We start from the raw sequence: 15614 nt of genomic DNA, 5'->3' as shown, positions 1-15614 counted from the left end.
GAATGTCGCCTGGAGGAACAAGGCTCTTTAAACTCTGGATAAATCCATTCCGGCCTGAGGAAAAAATCCTTAAAGCGTGTTTACAGCAAGTGCTTCATGAAATGCGCCCCGGCACACTCTCCAGACACCACAGCCTGCTTATGTTAGTCAGCTGTTATCTCAGGGTTGCACTAAGACAGCCTAAAACATCTTCATAGGAGGGGGTACGAGCTAAAGAAATTAAAATATACTGTATATATTAAAGGGATTTAAAAAAGTAAATAAATAAAAAAAATATAATTTAGAACATCCAAAAATTCAAAAGAAGATCGACCAAACCTTGCGAACGTGGAGGTTAATAAAAATGGAATGGAGAGTGCGGGTGGTGGTATGCATGGTGAGCAAAGACCAAATAAATATAAGGTGGGGTCTTCCCACTAAGTGTCTTATAGATAAACATGGACCAGTGGATTTGTCTGTGTGCGTGAAGCGAGGGACAAACAGGTTGCCAAGAACTGGAGATACGTAATGATACCGTTGAGACATAGAAATAGAAAAGCGTATCATTTGCATCACGCATGCACCACCAGGCCCAACACAACAATATGCATAAAGAAGCTATTTCAAGTGAGGCCTTAAGCACGCATATGTCAAGTTCATCCTTTGCTCCTTTCTGGGTTTTTTTTTTGTTTTTTTAGCTTTGTTTTGCTTTGCGCATAAAGTCTCATATTATTATTATTATTATTGTTCGCCCGCCGGCTCGCACGAGAGCATCTGCGCGCGCGCCCCCCGGCGGCCCTTTTGTCCGAGCCATCGCACTAGGGTGGGCCGCGGCTTGCATCGTCTTGATGCTCCGTGGCCACGGAAGAGCGTTCATGTATGAACGTTACTTTGTTTAGCTATGACTGCGGGACAAAAGAGAGGCGAAGAAGAAGAGGAAGGGGAGGAGGGTTGTCCTGGGAGACGAGGCGCATGCCGATGATGCAACAGTCCAAAGACAAATGAAGCAACAGGCCACTTGTCAAAGCAGCGTTTCGAGTTTTTGCGCTTTGGCTTACGGACCCGATTGGCTGCTAGTTAATCATCAAGTGAGGGTCTGCTCTTTTCTATACAGTTTGTTTCAGAGGCCAAAATTGATTATTATCACTTCTTTTCATTCATAGTATGTATTTGACTTTACAACAAAGAGAAAAATCAGGGGGGAAGAATGTCTGCTTGTATGTTTTGATTTTTGACCGTCACTATCTTTGACTTATATTGTAATGTGTTAATGTGGAAAGAAGTTTTTTTTTTTAATCTGCAAAAATCGACAAACAAACAAACACAAATCAGCCATTATTTTGCCCAGCTAATATAGCTGACATTTTTCTATTTTCGTAAGTCTATAGCGTCAAAGCGCAGGCTAACAGTGCGCATGGATGAATGGGGTGTTTTGCGCCGTTGTGGGTTAGAACCACGGTTATTATAGTTGGGGAATTTTTCATTTTAGTTAGTTTTGATTTCATTTTCAGGGCGGTTCTCTTAGTTTTTATTAGTTTTAGTTATTTAATAAATGCTTCGTTCTAGTAAGATTTAGTTAGTGTCGGTATTAGTTTTAGTTGTTTGTATTAATGTGAATTACTTGTGCGCAATATTTAAAAAACACCATGGGGTGCTTTTCTATTGGCTGCTGCTAAATGACGTCACTTTCGTGTGACATACTTTCAAACGTCCTTATTTTGGTTAACATCAAAATAAATCTACCGTACTTAAAATCACATTTAAAATCATCCCCAAAGGCTCATGCATTAAATGAATTACCAAATACTGAAACGAAGGACATTTTTGCTAAAATTATAGTTAGTTTCAGTTAGTTTTCATTTTTTTAAAATCATTTTCGTTTTTATTTTATTTCGTGAATGAAATTGTCTTTTGAATTTTAGTTTTAGTTTTTTGGTTAGTTTTATTTAACTAAAATAACCTTGGTTAGAACACAGCCAACTAAGGCCAGTCGAAGCGGCTCGCCTCATTCCCATTCAAATCAGGGTTGTGGAAGCGCACAGAAGAAATTGACGTGGTTGGGCAATTGGAGACCGTCTTTCACCGCCAATCGTCGTAGGTCTGTGTGTGACACCCCCTCCCCCCCAGTTGTGAAGCGCAGTCAAGCTATTAACCCGTACGCCATATCTTATTTTGAAATGACTTGGTCAGAACCAAGAAAAGCCCAAAACGGGTCACAATACTGCCTACGGGTTAAAATATTTTTAAGATAATGATCATTTGTGAAATTAATTGATTTCTTCACTGATTCAGAGGGATTGTCTCACGTGGTTGTCATATTTATGAATGAAATATGAATACATACAAAAACACTTCCACTGAGCACTGAAACTGTCAGCCTGTGCCTTGATCAAATCCATCAAAATCGCATTCACACCACCTGCGCCAACAGTGCTTTTTGCAAGTATAAAATCTAGTCTAATTTTTGTGACTGAACTGCAAAATGCACCAGGGGGCGGCGCAGCCACGTTTGTTGAAACACCCAAACATGATAGACTACGAGGGCTGGACTCGCACACACAAAAATAAATTGACCTTGGCATTTTGTCTTGGGCCCACTGACCCGGCCTAACACATGTAGTTCTGCCACTGATGTTTATTGATGATGTTTCACTTTGCTATCTATATTCGAAATGGATTAACTGACTGGTGGGTCTTAATTGTGGGCCAGTCTCTTGTGGTAAAATGGAGGAAAATAAAAATAATCATTTAAAAGCACTGCTTCTGCCCCAAAAGAGGCCGGCCCACCGGGCGTCTGTCCTGTATGCCAGATGGTCAGTCCAGCCTTCATGAAAATTTGCCCTTTTTATTTTTAATTTTTTTATTTATTTTTTATTTTTTACATCAAATGCAAATAGGAAAATAGGGCCCACAATATGACATCATTCATATGAAGGGGGGGAATTATATTTTTAGCAAAAAATTTGCAATATGAGAGCAAAACGTTTGTCAAGAACAAAAAGTAAAGAATGTAAAACTGTTGACTCAACTTGAACATCCAGCATATAATTATTTAAAGCGAAACATGTTTGCATGCACTTGCCCTTTTCACGACGTTGAAGGGAGATTTCCAACAAAGACGCGTAAACATACGTCAGAGTTAGCGCATGCTGTATATGGAAGAGGGGACAAAAATAACCCCAGTGCACACTTGTGTGCGTGTTCGTGTGTGTGCTTATGCATGCGTCCTTGCTATTTTTATGGGTGCAACCCCCCTTGTAGACGCTCCATTGAGCAGAATTAGCCAGACATGTAAAGAGCTGCCGGCATTTACAGTGACGCCGCACGTGTGTCGCACATCCAGCCAATTAGGAAGCCCTGACGCCGTAAACAGTCCAGTGTTTACGTTGGGCTGAATAAATGGCGCGTGACCCAGAAATAGAGGTTGTGACCTTTCGGAGTGAGGAGAAGCAGAGAGAGGCGTTTGGGGGTGGGGGTTTTGCGTTATGGGTCTGACACGGAGCTGATGAAATGGGAGTAATGTGTGCATTCGCTAGCAGTGACTCACCACTGCACGAGCTGCAAAAACAGCCCAAAATTGTTCTCTGTCCGCATGGAAAGTCCACATTCCGTGCGTTTGTGCACTCGGTGTGTGGCTACTTTGGTGTGACTGCGTGCACCCACGTGAGTGCACACCCACAACTCCTGTGTTGAGGTGACGCGCCGGCAAGGCGGTGACAAGGTGTCGGCCCCGCGGCCTTTGAATGCGACTGCTCGGTTCCGCCAGCAAGATGACGGTGAGCGAGGAGGACGGCAAAGATAACTCCCGCCCATCCTCCACATGTGGACCAATCGGGTGGAAGCACTTGGCATCTGATTTTCAGACCCGCCCCCCAGAATGCATCCTGCTAGCAGCACCTGGTCGCAGCAGCATGTTGTTGCTATTTTGTAATGTAAAAACGTTTGCACTGAGTCATTGCGCTGACAATTTGACCCCCTGAGAGCATTAAAACTGCCATAAATTGTATTATGGGGACATTAAAGCAGGTGTAAAAATGTTACGAGCGTCTTTAACGAGTGTTGTAGAATGTGTTATACAGTGTTATACTTTGATATTAAATTTTGTTTAATTTTTAAACAAAATTATTCCACCTACGCTATGAGAGAAACATCCATCAGATTTGTGGACTTCTTAACGATAGTGCCTCTGTGCTGTCGATTGACTGTTTACCAACAATGTTAATATTTTCAACCAGAAGTAAGTTACATATTATCACCCTCTTAAAATAATTACTGAAGTCATTATTTGAAAAAAAAATAAAAATAATTATATATATATATATATATATATATATATATATATATATATATATATATATATATATATATATATATACATATATATATATATATATATATATATATATATATATATATATATATATATATATATATATGCCCAAAGCCAGCTGAGATAGGCTCCAGCACCCCCCGCGATTTTTTTTTTCTTTGCCTAAATCATCTCCTCATAATTAAAATGATTCTTTTTTTTTTGCGTTTCCTGAAAAGTCAGAAAAAATGACTTAGGCGATTATTTTAAGAAGGCAAGGATATGTACAAGTCAAGTCTCAAGTGTCATCTTCAGTTTTCATTCAAGTCCAAATGATTGCTCGCTGATTTTGGAAAAAATAATAAATACAAAAAATAAAAAATAATAATTATGAATATTTTTGATTGATGTTGAAAACACAATTTTTCGTTGATTTCATCCATCCATCCGTTTTCTTGACAGCTCATTCCTCACAAGGGTCGCGGGGGGTGCTGGTGCCTATCCCAGCCGGCTTTGGGCAGTAGGCGGGGTACACCATGGACTGGTTGCCAGCCAATCGCAGTGCACACAGAGACGAACAACCATCCACACTCACACGCACACCTAGGGACAATTCGGAGCGCCCAATTAACCTGCCATGCATGTCTTTGGAATGTGGGAGGAGCCCGGAGTACCCGGAGAAGACCCACGCGGGCACGGGGAGAACATGCAAAGGCCGGAGCCTGGACTCGAACCCGAGTCCTCAGAACTGGGAGGCGGACGTGCTAACCACTCGATCACCGTGACGCCCTCATTGATTTCAGAACTTCACATTTATTTTACTACCAAAGTGAAATTTTAAATGTAATTTGAAAGAACAACTACAAAATAAATTAGTATCAAAGTAAATTAATAAGAGATTAAAATAATATCAATTAAAAAAAATAAATAAATATGTGTCTTGGCCTCTTAGGTGTGGTGCCATATATGCATGGAGATACACGCTCACATTCCAGATAAAAAGAGTAGAAGAAGAAAGTTGTGATTGAACTTTATTAATATAATTCATTTTTACACAGATTAGAGAGAATATGTGTCTTTGAGTATTTCCATTTTACCTGTCTGCATGTCTTACTACAGTATTTGTGTGTGAATATTTGATATTTGAAGGAATATCACTCCAGAAATTCTATGCTAATATTCAATTAGCCTGTCAATGGGATTTTGCATTGACTGCTAGCATTAGCACGTTTTCTACCCATGAGCAACAAGGTGCATTCAGGGTACTTTCACAACATAGGAATTTCCAAAAGCCCACAGAACGGTTTGGCACATGAGTCATTTTTCTTTGATTATAATGCTTTACTGTTTGTGACAAGATAAGCTCGAAATCACAATTAAATCTCGATTCATCGCCCAACCCTAGTCCCATGTTGCTGTGGCAAAAATCAAGCAAGCCAAGTCATTACTTGGGATAAGCAAGTCATAAGTCAAGTCTTCCGATCTTGCGCAGTCACGACATATATTAACGGCGGTCTGCTGACTGCGGAGCAAATAAAGTTCATTGTCGTCTCTGCTCGGCCCTGAATGAAAGACCTCACTCATGCTCGCCTGTCACGTTGTGGTCCCACCCCCCTCGAACCCCCCAAGGGGAAGTGGCATAAGACCTGTCACCCCGTATCACGGCGATGGCCCGAGCCAGTATGTAAATGTGTCAGCGCGCGCCGACTCACGAGTTGGATATATCGCTTTGAATATGCGTGTTCGACAATGACTGGAGCGTAAACACGGGCTTGACTGCATCCGGCACGGGCGTGTGCGTGTGCTGCGTCTGTACTGTACGTCTGAGTCCATCCCGCGTTAACGTTACAGTGACATTCCCGGTGGGAAGGTGCCTGCCGCGCAACTGCTTTCATTTGGTCTTCATGAGCGAAGCCTAGGTGACACGCCGCCTCATCGGCACGCACGCCACATTTTAACGTCAGCGTGAAACGGGTTAGCAAGTCAGATTTCCGCTCAGGCTGCGAGAGGTCATGGGCTTTCCAATTACGGCTGACCCTGAAAGCTTTCATTTTAGCTTCAACCTTATATTCCCAATTGGTACCTCACACCAGAAAAACAGTGAGGAAGGTCCGATATCGATCCTGACTTGGTATCGATAATATCGATATTCGGATCGATCCGCCCACCTCTAACATCCACCAAACCAACAATTCTGCTGCCCATGCTGTGCCTGTTTAAAAGTCGCCATATAATCCGAGAGAACAACCCTAGTGTACGTCATGGCTGAAAACACACCCGCTTGCAAGGGGTTATGGCCACCCGCGGTGGCCTCATTTCCCTCTCGAGTCATCTTTAGTCACAGACGATCAAACGGAGGACTTCATAATGATCAACTTTATAAGAACAGAACTGCCACCTACTTGAAAGTGATGTCAGGACAGCCCCCAGTAGTTTTACTTTCATAACAACGTTAGGCTGCTAATTTAGCACATTTCATCCTCTAGATGAAACTCGCGTGCCAGATTATTTGTTTATACCAGAAATAGTCCCCACCACAAACCTCCCTTCTTGAACTGCACTTAAATAAATTTTTCATGTTTACTTTTTAGATGTAGCATCTTTACTAGGATCATTACATTTTATTTACCTCTGTGGATGAAAACATAACAGAATAAAGACAAGTGACTCGACGTGGCGACCCTTGGATGGCCACATCGTATGATTCCAAACAATCACTTTAGGCCCCGAAAGTGGGCGCCTGTTTACAGCGTGACCTCTTCACGGCTGTTGAGGTGGTTAACCGGCCAGAAGCGTCGAGCGCCGTCCCCTCGGCTGACGCTCTAATGTGGCGCGCAGCAACTGGCAAACCCAAAAAGGCAGAGCGACGCGCAGTCGGAGGGAATCCAGACTCGTTGGCAGGAATCGAGACGCCGTTTCCCCTCAGCAAGTCGCGCTCGGAGGATTAACGCTGGCTGCGTGCGCACGTCTGCCAAAGCAGATATAAACATAATACCTTGATATTGCACATTGCTTGACACCCTGTTTAAATATATACGGGAAACGCGTATACAGCAGCAGGAGCAACGCCGGCGCCTCGCCAACTGCTCCTTTAGGGATGTTGGCATTGTTAAATATTGACAGTTTGCGCTAACTTACCGACACTGTTATTGTACCTTCTGTTTTAGCCGTAACTTAGCTAACGTTAACCTCAAAGTTTTCCAAATTCAAAATCAAGGTAACTAATTTTTAAGATCAAAAATGAAAAAAATGTACGTGCTAGAAATAAAATACAGAAAAGTATTTCAATAGGTGAAAAAAAAAACGTACCACTAAATTTTGTGTGCATTATCAAATTTTGTTTTTAAATCAACAAAATTTGGAGATACAGTAAACCCCCTCCACAGCCACTTCCATGTTCACGGTCATGCTATTTTGTGCTTTTATTTATTTTTTATTTTTTTTTAAGCAGTTAATAACCATTTTAAGGTCATTCATATTGCATGTAATTTCACTGTCAACCACTAGAAGACAGCACACTTATTTAATTTTGATTGTGTACATTTGAAACAAGAACGAAATAGGAAGTCTTTAGGCACATCTTAGCTTTTATGAAATATTATTGAACGACATCCAATGTAATCCAGCTTTTTACTCCTACAGAAAGTGTGAGATAAGTTTGGACGAAACAGGATTTGTTTACTGAACAGTTTTGTGCTTGCACTCTCTCAATAGCCTTTGCGTTTAAATGTGACTGCATTCAAAGGTGTGACCTTTTAAATATTGTTATAAATGCTATAACTAGGGCAGGGGTGGCCAGGTTCGGTCCTCAAGAGCCGCTATCCAGCCTGTTTTCCATGTTTCTTGCCACTAACACACCTGATTCATGATCAGGATCGTTATCAGGCTTCTGCAAAGCTTGCTGATGAGCTGATCATTAGATTCAGCTGTGCTGAAGGAGGGAGACAGGCTGGATCGCGGCTCTCGAGGACCGAACTTGGCCACCGCTGAACTAGGGGATTAAAATAAAATAGAAAAAACTTTGAACATACATCTTTTTCGTTAGACATCTATACATGAGGTATATCATTATCATCTTCAGAAGGAACACCTGCCACTACCACACGAAGTGCTGTGATTGGTGTGTTTTGACCCTCCGCTGGCTGCTTGCGACACATTCGCATCTGCCAAGAAACAGGAAGTGCATTCACTGCCCTGAACGATTGCGAATAGACGTCTTTGAAACGTGTCTTTGACTTTAAAAAGCCTCCCGCAGGCGTTGCGCTGGGCAGCTACCATCACTGCAAAAGCCTGATTAATTGCATGTGATTAACTTTTTTTTTTTAATATAACCAATTACACTGTAAATTTGATGCTTGGAATAATGCGGGGACATTTTTAACGAACAAATTAGAAAAGCAGAAGTAGCATTAATGAAGATGGTCCCCGACTTCGCTCCATACAAGATTTAGTCGCCATGCGTTATGCACTAAGGTTACACCTAAGTCTAATGGGCCTTCAGCTTGACAGAGTGTCATTAATTGCGCACCGTCCCCCAAGAGTATCATTCAGGCTTTTAACCATCAGAGAAATAAACGTGGTATTGATTCTCATAAATAGCCACAACTTAAGACCTCCATAAAGACCTGTAAGTAACTTCAAGTCATGATGGATGGTGGGTTTTTTTTGTTTTTTTTTTCACAGACCATATTTCCTCTAATAGCATTTACTCTAATAGATGCCCTGCTCCAATTAATTGCAGAGTCCACAATTTTATGATTTCCAGATGTCAATCTTGGTTGTATTAGTGTGCATCCCAAACACACAATCACGCACCCACACCAAGGCTGTAACTGAGGAGAAAGTTTGAACAGGCGCACTTTGGCTTCAGCCGTGGTACTGCCACACATAATCTTCCCCTCATCGCTCTTCAGCGCAGGTGTCCAATCCTCCCCTCACCCGCATTTCCTCTTTCCCTTCCTCCTCCTCCTCACAATTGCTGGTGCAGAAGTTGTAACAAGGTGGGCAGGTCATCAGCCAATGCAAATGGAGCACTTTGCAGGAATGGTTAATACGATAAATGTGTTGGAAGACCGAGGAAGTTGAGCATAGGTATGTATGTCCTCTATGAAGTAATCATGAGTGGAGGTGAGTATGAGCTCCCTACTGCGGGATAAATACATTGCATCTGTATGTCGGGGGAGAATTAGGCCCATAGTTTTGTATGTATGTGCTCCCTACTGTACAATCAGGTTGTAATGATGAGTGGAAGTGGCGTATGTATGTGCTCCATGGCTTACAGAATGATGAGTGGAGCTATACATGCACAATGTATATGTGTTCTATGTCATCTGATGAGTAGGAGTATGTACATACCTGTATGGACTCCAAGCTATATAAGTGGAGGTATTTGCGCTCCATGTCATAATAATAGTGGAGATATCTTACGTATGCGCACCATACCGTACAGTGTACAGTATGAGTGAAAGTATGTACTGTCTCTACTACATGCACTCATAATGAGTGGAGGTATGAATGCACTCCATGCCTTATAATGTGAGGAGTTATGTAGGCCTATGTTCACTTCACTGCCGTGATGAGTGGTGTATATACACTCTCTATACTGTACAATTCGTGGATGTATGTATGTATGCACACCACGTTGTAATGACAAGTGGAAGTGCAGTATATACTGTATGTGCTCCATGACTTAGGATGAGTGGAATTATGTATGCACTCCATGTTGTTATGATGTGTGAAGGTATGTTTGTCTTTTGATTCGAAGAATGTATTTGGACCATGCATTATCTTATGTATGCACTCCATGGAGCTATGCATTATATGCATACCATACTGTGTGATGAATGGAGATATGTATGCACTCTTTACTCTATGATAAGTGGAATTATGCATATATTCCATATTTTGACAATGTGTGAAGGTACTGTATGTATGTAATGTATAACTTTCCCTATGATAATGTATGCACTCCTATTCATAATGATGAGTGGAGGTATGTAGGCATTCCATGCCATATAATGAGCAGAGGTATCCATGTGCTTCATGCCAGGAATGGGCGGAAGTAGGTACAGTATGTGCACTCCATGCTGTAATGATGAGCGGAGGCACGTATGCTCTCCATGCTGAATGTAAACGCATCACATCCATATGTGTGCAGCGTAAAGGTCCCATTGCATTTCTGCAACAAATGTAATAGCTAACGCTCATTTTGTGCAGCATTGAGGAGGAAAGTCCTCCTATTCGAGCCCACGGATGATAATTCAAAAGCATCCAGCGTGTCATCACGCTGAGCACTGCCAGGTGCAGGTCGCTCCCCCGGTTAACTGCCCTGAATGATGGTGGGGTGAAGAAGGCAGCAGGGGGATGGGGCGATATGGGCTTCATAAAGGGATGAGGTGATGCAGCTTAGTGAATGAAGCTCGGACACAACATTAGACACAGCTAACATGAGAACCAAAACATTAAAAAAAAAAAAGAAAAGAAAAAAAATCAATCATACTTAGTTTTGAGTGGCAATATCAGATATATTAATCTTAAAGAATGTTTTAAATTGTGCTGGTGTTAACACTGGCAGCATTAAACAAACACATTCCCAATATATATTTCCACTTACAAATATTTGTATTCTTTATTGCTCTCAAGCTGCTGCGCCTGCCTGAACTAAAATTCTCATATAGTTTAAAAACCATTGATGTATTGTAAATAGTCAATGCAATCCCTGCAAATAAACGATAACAAAATGCATTTCGAAATATTAGTTTTTCATATTTACCCAAACATCAGCAAAATCCATTTTCCTCATTTTTATTGGGGCTGCTGTGCCACTGGAGTCCTGATACTTTGAAAACCACCACGAGTTTCCATGCAGGTTTACACACTGCATCAGACTAAGAAAAGTTTCTATTCTGAATTATTGATTCACAAAATTATTTGCTGTGCTCTATACCTCTCTAAACTGAGCATTTCAAAAGTACATTTTTTCTACATTATATAGCCTAATTGTACATGCAACCTTCAGGTGCATGTTTTTAAATTTAAAGGTGGTAAAATGACGTTTGGCTGAACAACTGCCTGGCGTTGCGTGTGCACGAGCCCCAATTAAGACGCGCGCGCCCAGAAGAAGAAGTCACTGGCATTCATTATTTGTGTGTAAATGTCACGTGAAACAATTCCCCGTAGAAATTCCATTGAAATAAAAATCTGCCATACACATATGCAATCATTTGTGTGCTCGCCCTGCTGTCAAAAGGCGCGTGCACGTCCACCCCAAAGTGGGCTTGGGGGCAGGGTGAGGGGGCTATCACACGTTCTGAACAAAAAATGGAGATTGTAATATGATAGCGCAAGAATAATTTTCTTCCAAAATGAATAGCAAATGTTTGCTTACCGCTGTGCGAGTCTGTGAAGATGCTTTAGGATTCAAGAAGAAGCCAGGAGGAGGACGACGAGGTTTTTGGACTTGGCTCAGTCCAAACTTGAAGATCTGCCGGACTTTCTCTGCTAGTCTTTAATTGTTATTCTTTCATTTCTCCCCTCTTCTTCTTTCCTCACACCGCCACTCTTCTTTTGTCCATGTCAGCCTTCCTTGACACAATGTGGTCACTATGTGGTCTGCTGCGTAAAAGCGGTGCCACGATCCCAGCGGGCCCGTTCCGTCACAGCGCTGCCGGATGATGGTGATGATGTTCGGGTCATGTTGACGCTGTCAACCGAACCTTCTTGCGTGTATTTATTTTTGTTCCGAAGGAGGACCCACCTCTCGCTGCGACTACAGCCGAAATGGGCGCTCACGAGTCGGTCATATGCTTCGATCAGGCTCGCTCACATGGCTCCTCCTGTATTGTCTTCCCCGCTCCACATCCTCCGCGGATCACCGACTCGCCGATCTGTTGATCACCGGAGAGCAGCGCTCGGTTTCCGGGGAGGGGATGGGCTGAGAAGCGGGGTGGTAGAGGTGGGGGTCTTCGGTTCTGTTTCTGGAGATTCCTCCGCGTGGAAGTACGGCAGCCGAACCCGTGGTCGGCTCTTGAGTGACAGCTGAGGAGGGTCGGGCGGTGGGGGTCTCGTAGGCATGCGCGCGCGGCTCGGTGCGAACGAGCATGGCGCGTGCGCATCTGTGACCGCGCGCGCTCCCGATGGGTCAGCATCTGTTTAATAAAGGAACAGAGGCCAGGAAATTATTATATTAGGAAATTATTTGAGTAAGTGTTGGATGGATGGATGGATGGATGGATGGATAGAGGATAGACAGACAGACAGACACTAAAAGTACATTTATTAAATATGATTACATTTTGGTGTATTCAGGGAGAATGTTTTTGTTTTTAGGTTTTGCAGGCTTTTTGGAGATTTTCGGGAGAGTGGGGATTTTGCGGGGGTGATGTTTTAGGGGGATTTTGGAAAAATTGGGCTGGCTTCCGGAGCTCTTGGGGATTTTTTTTTTTTTTTTTTTTCAGCATTTTGAAGGTTTTCAGGAGATTGCCTTATTTTGGGAGATCCTTCGGGTTTGGGGGGGGTTTGGGAAGATTCTGAGGGGGCTTTAAGAGTTGAAGGGGATTTTGATCTGGATTACTTTTTAAAATTGATATAGGAAGTGGCATTACCACTTAATTGCTCATGTATGTATTGCTGGTTCATCATTTCCTGCCTCACTCAGCGGGTGACGATGAGACTGAGTCTGAGATTCTGTCAGTGGAGAATGATTCAGGATTTGAGGGGTGCTGCGGGGGCAGGGAGTCACGTGGTGACATTTTGTCTTTTTTTTTTCCCAAGCATTGACCTTAACGGACCTCAACTTGTCACACGGGAACAACTAAACACAGACAACCTAATATACAATCACAGGAAACTTAATTAGGTGCAGGCCTACATACTGGAGTAATAAAAAAGCGGTTTCTGTCGGAAAACCGGTTTTGATTTAAAAGGTGTGCGTGCAACCAAATCGTTCCGTTTTAAAATGTCCTTGAGTCGAATCACATACGATGTATCAAGATATTAAACCATAATTGGAGAGATGCACACCCCTAATATATAAACATAAACATGAGTTCCAATTTAAAACCTACGTAAAAGCTGAATGGAGAGGTAAAAGGTGCAAAGAAAAGAGACTGAGGTGGTTAAGAGCAGATGAATCCCGGACAAAGGGGTCCATCTTGGCCCTGAACACACCATAAGAATCTCTCTGTGTCTTTCTCCGCCATGGTCTATATTTAGCACCGCATGGGACCACAGATTGTAACAAGTGCTCGGGGGCCCTTCAGTGTTCAGACCGGCAAGAACCGCCGCCATCCGTCTCGTGGCCCGCGGCCGGGAAGGGTCCACGACTCACGCCAGAGTGCTGGAGGAGGACGAGTGACGGGGTCATGCACGTCAGCTAAAGTCAGCCTTTTTCCGTCAAGGTGAAGGAGTCTTGAAGACGTAGTGCTGCCTTGAGATATGAGTTTCATTTGTTTCATGACTACACTCAAAACTCAAGGCACGTGTTGCAAATCAACTTTTCCCATTGAAATTAATGATAATAACATCTGTCCCCCCCCCCCCCAAAAAATTTGTTTTTTTTTAAATTGTATTGTGTATTTTATTGAGGAAAAAAATAAAATATAGAGTAATGATTCAAGATTCAACAGAAATATTCTCATCAGTAGAGCAATAGTATTAGTTGTTCTTTGAGTAAGAATATATATCTGTTTTGTGATCTGTTTCATAGCACCCCAGCATAGGAGCTATTGAGTACTGTAGGGTTTTCTCCGGGTACTCTGGTTTCCTCCCACATTTCAAAAACATGCATGCTAAGTTATTTGAACGCACTAAATTATCCCCAGGTGTGATTGTGATTGCGTGTGAATGGTTGTTCATCTATTGTGCCCTGCGATTGGCTGGCAACTGCAGTTCAGGGTGTACCAACAAAAAGTTCATGAGATGGCAAGACATAATTCAAGTTTTTATTAACAACTAAATCCACTGTGGTAAGTTGGGGAATCATAAACTGACTTTTTTTTTTTTTTTTGTCTTTTCAAATAAACTTCTGCCTGTAAAATAGGTTTTGCACTTGGCTTGGCCCCATGGTGGCTAAATTAGTTTTCATATTAAAAGTAGTTTATGATTGATGAGTGTGACTGCTAAATAAGCCACCATGCATGGGGACAATGAAAGCGTGGCCAGCCCGATGGTACTAAGAATGCTTTTATTTTGAAGGTCAAGCTTTTGACAGGATGTGCTATGCACGTTGCCTGAATGTTGCCGAGAAAACTGGGCTTGTTACTGCCTTGAGTTGCATTGTGAAATACATGATATCCTTGCTGTCAAACTAATTTAACACAAAATACTTTAGATGAACACACATTGACTCTGGTCAATGAATTGCCGAGTCGGGGTTTTTGTAAAAACAAAAACAAAAACCGAGCAACTGGAAATATAGAAAAAACATTTTTTGGGGTGGAAGTGGCATATCTACCTTCTTATTCTTTGAAAATGTCACTTCAGCCATATTCTGTCCTCACAATCTCCATCACCTACAGCCCAGTGGGAGATGTAGGGTGTCATGTTGGTGGGGTGTATTGTCAGTGTGAAGCCAGTCCGACACCCTCTCAAGTCCTGCGAAGTTGTCTAGACAAGTCTATCCATCAGCATCACGTGTGGGCAGATGATATCAAGTCTTTAGTAGACATCCCACTTAAGTGGACAGTTGCTCTGTAGCTTGCATTTTCAAGGGACTCCAAACAAACCATCAATATTTATATGTACATTGCAAGTGGTGTCGCTTCAATGTCTTCACTGCCATGTTGAATCAGTCTCTTATTCTCTTTCCAACTTTGACGTGGTCCCCGCCTGCCTCCATTCATTCGTCAGCCTGTCCATCAGTCACGGCCCACACAGTGTCGCGAGCAGACATGCCGATCACCGCAAGCGTCGCCGCGGACGCGACCCCGTGCCGCTTGGTCGAAAAGTTTTTGGCCGGATAGGAGCTGCTGACCAGCTTCCATCGCCAAATGGTTGAAGTTTCTCCACGTTTTTCCAGCCATGCTTAATGGACGGACATCTTAGTACCTAATTAAATGACATTTGCTATGTACGAGTTGTACAGTTGAATTCAGATCAGATCTAGATCGCAAATAGGAACTTCAATGTGCTTTGACGATCATTTGTGTCATTTTGATTTCGATTGTGTGATTGTGAGCTATCATTTGGCAGCAGGTCTTGCTCCATTTCTCCTGTGGGGTTTACTGTCATATCATTCATACACATGTAAGTTCAACAAACCAGTATCAAGATGGGGATTTTCTTGAGGAGCCGGGGACAAAAATGAAACAAAGATCAAGTACAAAGA

The 15614-nt window shown here is 42.4% G+C and overlaps 1 protein-coding gene across 1 annotated transcript in view; it reads right to left on the bottom strand.

The window, feature by feature from the left end:
• gjc1 (gap junction protein gamma 1) overlaps nucleotides 1-12351 on the bottom strand; it is a 66065-nt gene extending 53714 nt beyond the window's left edge. The window contains exon 1 of the mRNA XM_077495591.1: nucleotides 11676-12351. The gene's annotated coding sequence lies outside the window, so the exon portion shown is untranslated. The remainder of the gene's footprint in view (nucleotides 1-11675) is intronic.
• Nucleotides 12352-15614: the final 3263 nt, after the last annotated feature.

Source organism: Festucalex cinctus, chromosome 1 (genome assembly GCF_051991245.1).
Source record: "Festucalex cinctus isolate MCC-2025b chromosome 1, RoL_Fcin_1.0, whole genome shotgun sequence".
NCBI classification, from domain to species: domain Eukaryota; kingdom Metazoa; phylum Chordata; class Actinopteri; order Syngnathiformes; family Syngnathidae; genus Festucalex; species Festucalex cinctus.
This window is presented reverse-complemented; position numbering and strand designations above follow the sequence as displayed.